Below are 14,815 nucleotides of genomic sequence, written 5' to 3'. Positions count from 1 at the left end.
AGTCTGTATGACCTAAACGGAAAAATAATCAGACATTTAGTGTATTTTTATTATAATTTGTGAGCTGTTAAGTTCCTTTAAAATCTGTATCCAAAGTCTATTAAACACACATGATAGTTTAAATTGGCAGCATTCATAAATCGAAAAAAAAATATGACTATTGTCTGTCTTTGCTATTAATCAAACTTTTCCCATTTTATTCATGCAGATGCACTCTAAGGGGACCAGGTTTACCATTCAAGGCACGTCAGTGTCCTGCTTTTCACCTTCAGTGATTTTTTCTCAATGTGTTCTTTGAAGAAATTACTCTGTAAATGAGAGTTCTTGTGGGAAGATTCCTTCTCAGCAACATGATTCTGAAAAATGCCTGGCCATAACAGTGGTCAAAGTCCACTGTGACAAACAGAGTATGTGAATTTGGTTATGCCTTAAATGATTTGTTTTGCACCTTCTACCGGGCAGGAAGAGAGGAGCGCTGTGGAGGCAGAATGGAATCCTTTCCTTGATGCCCACTCCTTCTTTGCAAAACATAGGAACCGACCTTGAAATGAAGGCACCAACCATGTTTGTACAAAAGCATGGTTGTACAGCGGTCACGTTTGGCAGGGGGAGTCATGAACCACTAGAGATCCCTAGAGGACCAGCTGACTCACATCTGGGACCACTGACTTATTTCTGGGACCATTGACTCACTTCTGGAACAACCTAAGACTACAACTGCTGAAGCATCCTTAATTAGCCGAGAAGCAAGAGGAGGAAGAAGATGAGCCACTGTCTTCTATTTTGAATGCAGATGAAGGTATTTAAAACACTCGGGAGACTGAGCATATGCCCGCCACCTGAAGACAACAGAGAGTGTCACTGGATCCTTGGGGTGGTGATATCTTCACTTTTATCTCCCCTTTTCTTATCTATCTCTCTGTTTCTAACCTCATTCTCAGTACATAAAGGTTTCTTTTTCCTTACAAGTTATGTTGTTGAAATCTTGTTAGGTTTTAGGATATAGTTACTAGTTTTGCCAAGTCATTATCTGCTGTAATTCTGCTGAGTTTTAAGTAAATTCTTTATTTGATTGAACCTCTTGAGTAATTGTCATGACTCCAGGTAACTGCACAAAGTACTAAAACAACATTAACCTTGCCCTCACCCCACTGAGTGCAGCAAGACACCCACCCTTGGGTAAAGTTCTGCACAGTCCTGCAGCTGGATCTACCACTGGAACCGGCTGCCCAGCTCCAGCTTTGGTTTGCAGCTCAGGTGCCCTTGGACAGGACAAGGCAGGGTCCCATTTCATCAGCCCTGCCCGGTTGCAGCCGGTGTCCCCGAGGGGACCTCGAGCTGCAGGCGCCTTCACTCCCTGCCCCTGTTCCACCCCAGGGAAATCAGGCGAGCACAACCCTGTGGAAACCCCACAGCAGCAGTGTTATGAGCTATAAATGTTTGCCCGATTGGGTCTTAGATGACACCTTGTATAGCAGCACAGAGAGTATAATATGCTGTCTGCACTAATGGTATAACAAGCTTGACATCTAACAAAAACCTGACAGTAACTGTAAGAAATGTTTCTCATAAGAAATCAAAAGTTCGCCCACACAGAAATGACTATGTTAATACCAGAGGTGTAGCTGCAGTGTAGTGTGCTAATTTGCATCTAGGTTGGTGCGCTAATCTCAGTGTGCGTTGGTGTGATCCAGCCAGGGACTCCACGACCAGATTTAGCTCATAGGAGACATCCCCCTGGGCCACCATCTTTTTCCCTGTGAGGCATCATTTTACTCATCTCGTCCCTCTGCCAGAGAGTCCAGCTGCTGCTGCTGAGACCTTGAGCAGAGCTGTTCTCCCAAGAAGGCCCGCTGAGCAGCTGTTGTTCCCAAGGATCATAGAATCACAGAATCACAGAATGTTAGGGATTGGAAGGGACCTCAAAAGATCATCTAGTCCAATCCCCCCACCAGAGCAGGAACACCTATATGAAGTTACACAGGATGGCGTCCAGGTGGGTTTTGAATGTCTCCAGAGAAGGAGACTCCATAACTTTCCTGACCAGCCTGTTCCAGTGTTCTGTCACCCTCAGTGTGAAGAAGTTTCCTCTCATATTTAAGTGGAACCTCTTGTGTTCCAATTTGAACCCATTACCCCTTGTCCTACTGTTGGTTGTCGCTGAGAAGAGCCTGGCTCCATCCTCCTGACACTCACACTTTACATATTTGTAAACACTAATGAGGTCATCCCTCAGTCTCCTCCAAGCTAAAGAGACCCAGCTCCCTCAGCCTTTCCTCATAAGGGAGATGCTCCACTCCCTTAATCATCTTCATGGGGTCATAGAATGCACTCAAGGGCCTGGTGTCTTCAGCAACTCTGGAGAATTCTTCCTCTGGAGAAATCAGTCCAGTGGTTTCTTCAGTCACGAAAAATGCCTACAGTGCCAATCACAAACAGGCATGGCTTATGCTGCCCAGACAACTCGGTCAAACATTAGCCAAGGGGTCACCCAGAAAGTTAACTAATTACCCAGCATGTAGGAGTTCTGTCTTCTGGGACTTCTGTCAAGTGGGTCAGGAGAAGGTCCCTGCACCACTGGGGTAAGAGCAGTGCCAAGTGTTCAACCCTCTTACGATACTGCTGATGATTTCTATTTGTGGGGCAACATGAGGAGAGCAATAAATGCCATCTGCTATCAAGCAAAACTCAAATGAATTGAGATTCTTGAATTAATTGGACTCAGCTCCTATTAACTACCTGTTGTGTATCTATATTTCAATGCATTTTCAGGATCTTCTGGCTGGGAGACTGCTCATAGCTGCTCATTTACTCTGCTAGAAATATTCCTGAGACTGATGATCTGTTTCAAGATAAATGCACTGTATTGGGATTTTCACCTCTTTTCCTGTCCCCAGTGTAATATTACAACCTGAGACATAAGGTAGCATTAATCTTTAAAAATCCAGTCTTTGTTACATAGGACCTTATAGAGATGTCTGACTGGTTTTCACAGCTCCCCAAAAAAACTTTTTAAAAATTGAAGTCCACCCAACAAACCAAAAATAATCCTTAATAAAATACCAGTAATGAGGCATTAATACTGTATGATTTTAAGTGACCAAACAAGGCAACATAACTTTGACAACACTTGGGCTTTCCTTAAGAAACTGGGTGGAATTGTTTGGGAAAATATCTCCATCTGGTGGCAGGCTATAAAAAAGATCAAGTCAACACTACAGGTGTATTACTTCCCCTTGAAAATTCAGAAATTCAGTGCATTTGTTGTTGATAAATTTTTCTCCATAAATTTCTAAACCTTATATATGATAGATTGAGCAAGGAATTTTTTAGTCTTGCTATGTCTGTCCTAAATATATGTATAGCAAAATCACTTGAGCTCACCTGGCTCAATTATTTCAGACTAATCACAGAACCTGAGAAAATCTAGCTGTTACCTCCAGTCATGCCCGGGTGGAGAAATTGCAGTTGTTCTCCTTTCTCCCAGAACCCAGAGGGAGGAAGCACTGTTTCATCTGCCTGTCAGCCAAAAAGCACATTCAGTATCACCTCATCTAGGTGTTCCTGCTCCGGCAGGGGGATTGGACTAGATGATCTTCTGAGGTCCCTTCCAGTCCCTAACATTCTGTGATTCTGTGATCTTGTCAGCATCTCTGCAGCTGTCATTCACTTTCTTCTTCCTTCAGCTTCTGAAAGAGAACAATATGGCCTTTTGTTTGCTGCTGCAACTTTCTTCACAAGAAAACAATATAATATTCCTCTAGAACAGGTAACGTGCCTTGGCAATATGAATACAAGACATATCTTACCTTCTCTGAATCTTATATCTCTCAGAAGATATATTCTGAAGACAGAAATTATTAAATTATTGTAACCTTAGTGCACAGTTAATTATAAAATGATATTCCAACTGCAGTTATAGACAAATATCAAGGCCACATCAAAGAACATTTCATAGAATCTTAGGATTATTTAGGTTGGAAAAGACCTTCAAGATCACCCAGTCTGATCGTTAAGCTAGCACTATCACTAAAACACGTCACTAAGAACCTAATTTACATGTATTTTAAACACCTCCAGAGATGGTGACTCAACCACTTCCCTGGGCAGCCTGTTCCAATGCCTGATGACCCCTTCTGTGAATAATTTTTTCCTAATATCCAATTTAAACCTCCCCTGGTGCAACTTGAGGCCATTTCTTCTTGTCCTATCACTTGCTACTTGGGAGAAAAGACCAACACCCTCCATGCTACAACCTCCTTTCAGGCAGTTGTAGACAGCGATAAGGTCTCCCCTCAGCCTCCTTTTCTCCAGGCTAAACAGCCCCAGCTCCCTCAGCTGCTCCTCATCAGACTTGTGCTCCAGACCCTTCACCAGCTTTATTAGTCTTCTTTGTATGCACTCCAGCACCTCAATATCTTTCTTGTAGCTAGGGGCCTAAAACTGAACATAGTAATTGAGGTGCAGCCTCACTAGTGCTGAGTACAGGGGGATGATCACTTCCCTAGTCCTGGTGGCCACGCTATTTCTGATACAACACACTTGGGTCTGTCCTGCAGCAGTGTCACTATTTTCATTAGTGACTTACGTGATGGAAGAGAGAGGCTCCACTGCATAACTCTGCTGTTGAAACAAAGATGGGAAAACACAGCAACTTCAGAACAATGTTGCTGAAGATGGCCTACAAACTGAAAAGAGAAAACAAGCGCCATGTCCCAATGAAAAGCTCACCTGTCTTCCACCCTGGCACCCATATTCAGTCCTTCTACTTTGCTTGAGTTTCCTCCCTTATCACCAATGAGCACTGTCTGATTTGGGGTCCCGCAAGACAGGATAGATGTGAACTCACAGGAGTGATCAGAAGCCTAACCAACAGGATGTTATTAGAAAGAGTAGAAGAGTGGCATTTATTTAGTCTAGGTAGTTTTGTAATGCCAAATGACAACAGAACTCAACTGTTTAAAGTACCTGCTGCAAAGGGGATGGTTGTTACCCTGTGTCTGTAAACAATACAGACAGGATGAGACACAAAGCATTTGCATTACATCAATAGAGATGAGGCTTTTGGGAAGAATTTTGCCTATCTTCGATCTTGCTGAAGAAGAATCCAGGCAAGAAAGCCATGTTACTAATGGTTAACATGAAGTATTTACCAGATTGTGTTTGCATAGCAGCATATACTGTGTATAAGAAGTCCTGCGTGCGATCATATAATCACTTATATGGGTATCAACATTCAATGGTGAAAATGGTGTAAGTCCAAAAAGAGACTGTGGATGTGTGCTTCCCTCATCTTCCCACCCCCCTTGACCCTGTCTTTTCCCATAACTCTGATCAAGTGATAACTACCTGTGGTGATTGCGATGGGTGCCTCTGGTTTGATGGCTGCATCCATCTCAAGGCTCAAGGTGGATTTGGGGGAGACAGATAAAAGCACAACAGCCAGTAGGCTAATTTGTCATAATGTACCTACCTGGCCACAGCACTGGTCCATGTCAGACTCAAGCCATATGTGGAAGAAACTGACATCTGTGTTCAGCACGGAAATATGACTATGAGTCAATCATCTTGCTTAATAGTGGACAGTCCAGAGTCCTTTAAGCTTTCCTGCACTGCAGCAGGCTGCACACCAGGATCTCCCCTTGATTAGGAACACTTCTCAAAGTTACTCCTTGAGGCTGAGAGAATCCTTATCGTATCAGTCAGTGAATTCAGAGTGAGCGCACTGAAACTGTGTAATCTTAGCTAGGTGACGTAAGGGATGGATTGCACATATATAATCCTTTAGACATAAACTGTTGACCGTGTCTGAGGCTAAGTCTGGATCCAGCCGCACCTGGCCTCCTCTCTGAGAAAGAGTTTAAAAAGCAAGTGGGTCCTTTCTGAACCTCATGACTTAATGGGAGGGTCTCCCTGACAGTCTTGTCTGACCCTGTCCCCTGCCACTGAATGTTGTTAAACCACTGTCGTATTTACTGTTAAACTTTGTTGTCAATAAACACATTGCTGCTTCTCTCTTGCAAGTGAAGTTCATCACTCCACCTATAACAAGCTCTGATTTGGTTTAATTGCACCATTATCATGGGCCAGATGTCTGCATTTAGTTAAAGAAGATTGTCTCAGAAAATGGAAATAGGAATAAGCAGTTGCCTTTGAGCAGTTTCAAAAACTGCTGTGCTGATGGATAGGTTTGGAAAGTATTTCAAAGCTCCATGTAATTGTCTGAGAAGAAAAAAGGCTGGGAGCTGGTTAAATTGACAGCAGTGAAATAGTCTCCTTCCCAGCAGTTGTTCCAGACAACAGTGGGTTTGCCTCAGAGAGCAGAGATGCTGCGGGACACATCCTGAAATTACGGAAGCAGATTGGCACTAACCTTCAGTTATGGAAACTTCGGTTCTTCATCATGTAGTGGGGGTTCATGAAACTTACAGTTCTGAAACCCAGAAAAAACAAATCCCTTCATTCTATTTCTATCAGGGCCTGAGTACCTTTTTGCTGCAAACTGCCAGAGCTGCAGAGTATTTCAAAGCAGGCACTGATGTTTACCTTATTGGACCCAGCTGAGAAAATGATTTCTTTCATAGCATGCTCAGCTTCTCCTGAGCTTTAATTCAGAGTGGTGTGACCTTTTCCTGGCCAGCTCTTGGACTAATTGTGCACTTGCCTTTACTCTGCAGTAAACTTACAGTGTTGTTGGTTTTCTACCGAATGTGGCAAATCAGACTCCTAGGCCTGTGGGTATGAAAACACAACACCTGTTCTCCACCTAAATTAAGTGGTCACCTTCCAAGCCAGAGCACATCTCTTTGAGTGTTCTCCAAATGTTATCTCATTTGTTAATTGTAAGAGATTCTGTGTTACAGTACGGAAATTATTATTTTAAGTTGTTACAAAAGCTGGTGCATTAACCATAGTGTGAATCAGGATGAAAGAAGCAATCCCAGTTACAAGATGCATATTTGATTTCTGTGGAGCTGATAACTCTGTTGACTATCATAATCTACTCTCCAGTTACTTGACTTGACTCATGTTTAATACACATTAACAATTATAATAAGAGTTTGAGTCCCCAGACAATTCCAGGTGCTTCTTCTCAGCTGTCCTTTACTTTTCCTAACTACACAGAATTTTGCATAGTGGGAAAAGCGCTCAGAGGATCAGACAGTTGTAGTGAATTGTGCCTTGAAGATGGCACTTGCTCTGAAGAAATTTGCTACACTGGTCTAGGCACTAATGTTCCTGAATGGCAAGGAAAAACCTTCAGAGTGTACAGAATCAGCTATTCTTACCCAATAGGTAGACATGCATCCTGATGGGAATCTGCCTTTGAAGTGTGGCCTGTGGCAGCAATGGTACTTGTATGCAACGGTACTGGCACATAACATTCACCCTTAGACAGTTAACACTAGTGGGGGATGGAAAGCGTTTGATTTTAAGGAACACTGAAATATCATTAAAGGTGTATAGTCAGTGAAAATTAAGGCTATGCTCCAAGGCTGTGCCCATGACCCTGCTTTTTATTTACCTACTGATTAGCTTTCCATAGTCATATCTTATCCTGTTTAAAAATTATCTGTACCATTTTAATTAGAATATTCAGTAAGCAATGTTGTTATACTTCAGCACTGTGCCTCTAGGGAAGAAAATGAGTAGGTGTTTTCCCACCATTCTAGCTCTTAGTGTGGCTAAAATTTATCATGTTCAATGAGGAGCATGACTTGAATTCAATCACCTTATTTTTATAAGGAGAAAAGTAACGGAACTGTTATTTCCTGCTGAAATTTATTAAAAGATCCAGTGATTTGGAAAGGTTCTTATTTTTCATCACTATGAAAACCAAGTTTGAATGCCTTATGCAGATTTTTTTTAAAGTTCACGTTACTAGAGGGTAAAACGTGGAGGAGTTAATATGTTGTTAATATGCTGTCTCTATAACTTTCAATTACTCTGCCCATTTCAAGTTGCATTATTGTACGTCCCTTTCTAGTGCTGTGCATGGTTTTGTGAAGATCTCTGGGCACTGGGTTGTTTGGGCAGTGCCCAACATTTATCTTATGTCACACACCCATACTCTTTATGTTTTGGCACGCTTGCATCTCTTCATGTGCAGCCTAAACTTGAAAAGGATGTTTTGTTTCCCCAGTGTGAAGATGATGGACAGATATTTTTCAGCCTGGATGATGGGAACACCAAATTCAGTGATCTAATCCAGCTTGTTGAATTCTATCAGCTAAACAAAGGAGTCTTGCCCTGCAAACTCAAACACCACTGCATCCGAGCAGGGTGGCCACCCCCTCATGTCCCACCCCAGTCCCTGCCAAGGGGAGCACGTCTCTGGTGTGTGAGTGTGAGGGTTTCACCTTTCGGCAGCACCAGGGCAGCTGGGGCAGCCATGCAGCCTCACCCCAGCCAGGAGGCACCTGGACATGCCCACTGCCCTGAGTGTCTGACTTTGGTGTGCCCTTAATTTTCCCACTTGGTTTTGCTTTGTCCTTAATTGCCCCACTTGCTTTCTAGCATGAACTGCCAGACATCTCAGTTGTGTAGATGGTTTTGTCAATGTAATTCTCTGGTTTCAAATCAGCAGAGCCAGTATCTGCTGGGGTTTCTGGGTCTCTCTATTGCATGTCTCGTTGGCACCCAGTGTATTTTCACTTGAGGCTCTGTAAGTGTTAAGTCCCATGTCCCTCCCATCCTATTGCCTATGAACTGCCACTAAATGAATTCACAAGTTTTCTTTTTTTCACTTATTGAGAAAGAGTGACTGATAAAGCTATGCTACACATGCTACGCATGGTTAATGATTAACAAAAAAGTACAAGGCAAGCAATGAAGACCAGAGGGTTACTGGAAAAACCCTAGAAATTTCTTGAGATTAAAATTCCTTAGTTGCTTATAGTAACCTCTTCCTCGCAGGACAGGAGAGTATAGGGAACTGCAGAAAACACCTCTTTCCAAAGTGCCTGCAAAAGGAGTGAAATCTCCAAACAGGTAAGGAGAAACTCACTAATGTCTCTAAGTGAAGTTACCTCTGCACTTTCACCAAATAATCTGATCTGACAAATCCACATGATTTGTTAAGTATTAAGCTTGCGAGTGTTTAGAAATGCAGAATAATATGCTAAATGTAATTCTATTTTAATTGACATGTACTTAAGCCAATTTTGTTGAAATTGTCAAGAGTTTTGAAAAGTTGTTTCTTCTCTTCCTGTAGCCTGGTTTCATTGGGCTTGTCCTCTTGTAGTGCTCTTATTTATGACACAGAGACTTCTGTGATTCTGAGTGACCAATCTCCATACATTGACATTACAATTTTGTGTGTGGCTAAATGTAGAACAGCAAAAATTATTTCAACGCTGGTGGGGCTCAGAGAACAAGAGGATGATGAAAATAAAGCTACTGTCTGTAGAGATTTAACTGGAAAAGGAAAGGGGAATAAAATTACAATTTTTACCATTTACTGTTTACGTTACATAAATTTACTGTTCAAGTCAATGGTAAATAAAAGGAAAAATATGGCAGATACCCTAATGAAAGTGTGATGAAAACCAGGTTTCAAATATAAATGTGATCCATGCTGAAATGTTTAAGGAATGTGAATACTGAAACAGAAAACATTTCACACCCCAATCAAGAGGTGCAAGCACAGGCATCCCCAAACAGGCCCAGCTGGCAGCAGGGCCCTGTCTCAGTCCTGAGACACTGGCCATGTGGCCTGAGCCAGAAGGAAAAACAGCCAGCTCTCACTGGATGCACACGTTCCACATACTCCCATGTTTGTCCATGCTTTCTGTTGTTTTAGCATTTTGATGGTTTTTCTTCTGGCATAATCTTTTGTCTCTCCAGTATTCTTTTTCCTCCAAGGAAATTTATATTTAATGTTGGCATCTGTCCCTAGAATCCTTCTTTTTATAATTTCCTAGAATTTAATTATTTAGTGATGCCTTCCTTGTCATGTTTGTTGAGAGTGATGACATACTGTAATACTTTACAGCCTTTATTCAAGTGGGTATGTAAACACATGCTGATATATGTTAAACTCCTGTTACATGCCAGAATTTTTTTCGTGGTCCTGCTGACTGGGATGATGACGTGTCTGCTCATCCACCTGCCTGCCCAGCTTTTAAATGGGCTCATATTGTGGCATTATGTTCAGATGCCTGCAGACCAGGTACATGGGTATTGATTCCAGAGTAAGTATTGTGGGACCACAGGTCTGGGGCCTGCCACACCTGTCAGGACAGGTGTCTTATTGTGCTAGGCTACTGAAAATAATGTTCATTGTGACGGAAAGTTTAAATTCAAAAAATAAAACCCAGAGCTTTTGTGCTAGTGAAAGATAAGACACACAGACAAATTTGTATACAGGATTGCATGCAAGTGTAAGGATTCTTTGTAGCCCTACCAGCAGCTTAGGTAGTTACAAGGCTGAACTCAGGAATATTTGCCCATAGCACTAAACCTTTGCATGAAAAAGGCTGAAAAGTGAGTGTGGAGAAATTCCCTCTGCTCATGCAGTACGCAAATTCTATAACATCTACCTAACAGTACTTAATTCAGAACAGCTGGGCTTTGGAGAAAGCTGTCAAAATGGCCCATTAAAGGCAGTCAAAAGCTTGATGCTTTATGGTTTGATAGCACTGTCTCTTCACTCAGCACCGCTTTGTGAGATATTTGGGAAAATGGTAAATAACACAGCGGTGTCAAAACTTAAAGGACTTCGCAGGACATACACCCATATATTATTTGTTTGAGAGCCGATAAATGTCTGTGCCTTTGCTATCTTACATTAACATTGCCATGGAATTGAGCATACGAAAACAGATGGTGATCAGAAGTTAATTACAGCGTTTATGTCAAAAAATCCAAGAGTGGAACAGTGACTTTTCGTTTGGGTGTTCCCTTCCCTGAGCTCAAGAATATTTGCCCATAGCACTAAACTTTTGCATGAATCCATGCCCTGGGTTGTTCTTGTGCCTACCCTTGCCTCTTCCTTTTTGAAGTTATTGATGCATATTTCTATTGTACATCCTAATGAGTATTCTCCTGGCTTTGGGTGATTTCCTTTCTAGCACTATTCAGGAATATGAGATACAAACATATTTTTTGCCTATTTAGTCTTAATTTTTTTTAAAAAATCCCTTTTTTTCCTTTTTTACTAATTTGTTCCCATGTTGAATGTTGTTCTGTTCATCCTAGTAATAACTTAACTGCATACTAGTCCTTAAAGGCCTTTAAGATTGAGTGGGGAACTACTCATTTGTTACTACTGTGGCTTCCTCACATATTTCCTTCCAAGGTTAAAAAAAACCAACTCAGTCTTTGTTGTTATAACTTTTTCTTTATTTTGGAGGCTCCTGTGGGCAATATTTTTCTAATTATTTAAGAGCATATCTCTTATCCTTTTCAATATATATTTCTTAAAAGTACGTTGTGCAATTTTGGAGCAACAATTTTTGACATAAGACCTCTTTACGAGTAGTCGTTTTAAGGACGCACAGATATAGGCAAATTTCATAGCTGGCCGAAGCAGTTAGGTATTAAAAATGGTATAAGGAAGCCAGCGTCATTAATCTTACGAAGTAAGTACAAGAAGTTGTGTCATGTTCTGGGTCCCTCATTCCACATGCTGGCTGAGGGTGCTTCTCACCTTGCCATCAGTTTTACAGCTTGTCTTCCTGGGTAGCAATAGCAGCAGCCAGCAGAGCTGTAAGCTGTGTGGCTGAAGAGAAATTGTCCTGAGGATCTAGAAATATTGTCAGACTTTTTGTGACAGCTTGCTGTCCTAGGATTGGTAGAAACCAATGTTTTTTTATAAGAGTCCATTGGATAGATAACACTATTTTGAATGTTTTTGCAGTAAATAGGAAGTATCTTCCCTTGTAAGGCAGTGATGTAATTCATACCCTGTTTAACATAATATTCACTTACTTCCTTTACCTTGGCAATGTTGCAGGCTTGGAATATGCTTGACGTGCATTGTGCTTGCAGTAGAATAATCTTGAGTCAAGCTTTATTTATTTTTTTTTATACAGTATATTTATTACTTCAATTCTTTTTCTTGAAGTCTGTGGTTACGTAACATGTAGACTATGGACCTGGGGTTTATGAGTTTATTATTGTGTAAGATAACGGTAAATAAATCGTAATTTTGATGAAAGGTTAGTGTGATTTTACACGCTGAACACACACACCAAGAGACAGAAGTAGCAAGCAATGTCAAATATTAACTGCCTGTAAATAATTCACAAGTCAGGAATGTAGATGCAGAGCAGCTTTCTTAATTTTTGCTTCAGTGGGCAATAGGAATAGGTTTAGACTGGTGTTTTGCAGACAGAGGGAAACTGATAATATTATCCCTCAGAATTCAGCAGAAGCTATAGGCAGGTATTTTGCTTCATTATGTGTTGCAATGGATCTAACATGAAATGTGGTAGTGATTCTCCTTCCTTCTGCACTTTCTCTCTATTCTGTATTCTCTGAGTACTGAACAAGAGTAAAAATGACATTTCTTAGCCACTTTCTGCTGACAAAAGTTTGCCCGGTGCTGGAGGTGGAAGGGATGTCTCTTAAGACTGCACAAATCAAGATCACTCCCAAATAAAAGAGAAAGTTTGCTAAAGAGTTAGCAAGGAGGAAAAAACAGGCATTTGAAAACTCCCTGAAGTTTTCTAGGCTGTCTTTCAGAGAACGATGCAGGATGTCAGGTTCCTGGAAGGGCAGCATCTGCCCTCAGCACACAGAGGTTCAATGTTGGTGCCTCTGAGCAGAGACAAACTCTGCCAGAGTGTGGGTGTGGAGGTGCTGCCACTTCACACTTGGCTTAGATTTATGCCATTTGAATTCCAAAAGGAGTTGGAGCTAAATGTGGTAACACAGAAAAATAAACTGGAAAAGAACAACCCTTCCTAGCAAAATATTTTATGGAAGCTGCCCCTGAGGGTTTACTCAGAATTGTACAGCATATTGCAAAGACTTGCATCTGTACTTGAAAACAAGAACTTGAACTAAGGTGTCTGAGCACAAAGGTAATTAATGCATCAGACTATTCTTATTTGACTTCCTGTCTCCTCCAGCCACATGTAAATCCTGTTTAAATGGGAGCCTGTGTCTCCTAATGATAATGGGGAAGCTGTGATTATCTGAGGTGTGGAAGTGAACAGCATCATAAGGGAACCAGAGGGCAGGCAGTTTTGAGTGGGGACACGGCTGGCGGCACTGCAATGAGGCTACCTGCAGCAGCTTGAGCTGTTGTCTTTCCTGGCTGGCTGTTTTGCTTCCCAGCTGGAGATGATCGTCCGTCTTATGGAGTTGGCAGGATGGAGCATGTGAACACTTGGTGGCTCTGTCACGCAATGCTTCAGGGACAGGCAGGTCCTTTTAGGGGTCTTTCATAGAATGAAGACTCACTGCAAGGTTGTAGTTATAGTTAGAGCTTAATTATTACATAAAATATTTAATTATCAGCATAGTTTATTGTTATCTAAAATTTCTAGCATTTAGTGTAACTTACAGTTGCACAAAGTTTTTAGCAATTACCATACTTGCACTTAAACAAAATTTTTCACGATCAGTGTATCTTACTTACTATCCAGAGTCTTTTGTTACCTAGAGTTTTAATCACCGGACTCTGTGCAGATGGGGTCAAATTCTTAATAATCATGATACAATGATCATACAATGGCCTCGGACTTTAACAAAAAGAACCTAAGTCACTCAGTCATTGGAGGAAGAAGACAATGGTGGATGCATCCCAGAGCACCAAGGGATTATGGGTTTTGCTGTCCAACAGCAGGACTTGCAGATGGTTGATTTTATAGGCCATATCTTGTGCTCTTATATTTCCCTGTTCCATAATGGAGTCACCACATCCTGGTAGCAACGCTCAGTGGGCAAATAGTCTTGTCACAGGACATCGGGCTGTTCTGTATCAGGAGTCATCACATCTTGGTGACAACCACATTATTGAAAAGGGAAAGAAAGAAGAAGGTGATATGTGATCAGCCTGTTTGCATTTTATGGCTGTTTGCCTTAGGAAATGGCATTGGTTATGCCAACCATGCTACCATAGTTCCAACACAAAGCTTTGTCTTACTATAAACATGTCTTCCTGAACAAAAATCACACATTGCATGGAGACAATAACCCACAGGAGAAGGTAACAAACATTACCTTACTCATGGCTTCAGCTGTGCATGTGTGTCTGTGAGCAGGGAGACCTGTGGATGTGGAAGATTCAGTTCCCATTGAGCTCTCCAGAGTGCTCAGTCTGTGATATGCAGAAAGTAATTTCTCTTGCTTGGAGAAAGTCCATATATTCAGTAACTTTTATGTTATATTAAGCATGAATTCTCCAGAAAATTGTCATCGGTCTTTTCTCGAGAGATGCTTATGTTAGCACAGGATTGAAGGAGAGCCAAAGACACCTTTGCAACAAAGCTATTGGGGAGGGAGGGCAAGAAGCACCAGTATGGTCCCTTGCCATGGTACTTGCTGTAATCTCAGACAACTGGGCACTAACATGGTCTTTATGAGGAGCCTCCAGTGTTGTCATCCCACAAAGAATGACTCAAGGTTTATATTGGTGGCAAATGTTCTTCTAAGATTATTGCAAGAAGTGTAAGGTAGTGCATGGTCCTCATGACAATGCATTCATCACAGCCAGGGACAAAATATTTTCTGGACCAAGCGTTAGGTGATCTTTGACACCTTTGTAAACAGTGATCAAAACAAATCACTTCTGTAAGAACAAGCACAGCATTGTGTTCCCTCTGTATCTCAAGCCATCTTGTTCCTCACGCCTCACCTGGGACTG

General features: G+C 41.6%; 1 protein-coding gene across 2 annotated transcripts in view; it reads left to right on the top strand.

The window, feature by feature from the left end:
- Positions 1-8,814: 8,814 nt before the first annotated feature.
- Positions 8,815-14,815, top strand: part of LOC102098903 (aromatic-L-amino-acid decarboxylase) — a 72,195-nt gene continuing 66,194 nt past the window's right edge. For both annotated transcript variants that reach the window (XM_005507501.3, XM_065052762.1), the window contains exon 1: positions 8,815-8,991. The gene's annotated coding sequence lies outside the window, so the exon portion shown is untranslated. The remainder of the gene's footprint in view (positions 8,992-14,815) is intronic.

This window comes from Columba livia, chromosome 2 (genome assembly GCF_036013475.1).
Source record: "Columba livia isolate bColLiv1 breed racing homer chromosome 2, bColLiv1.pat.W.v2, whole genome shotgun sequence".
In the NCBI taxonomy this organism is placed as follows: Eukaryota; Metazoa; Chordata; class Aves; order Columbiformes; family Columbidae; genus Columba; species Columba livia.
Note: the sequence above shows the minus strand (reverse complement) of the source record. Positions and strands in the feature narration are given on the sequence as shown.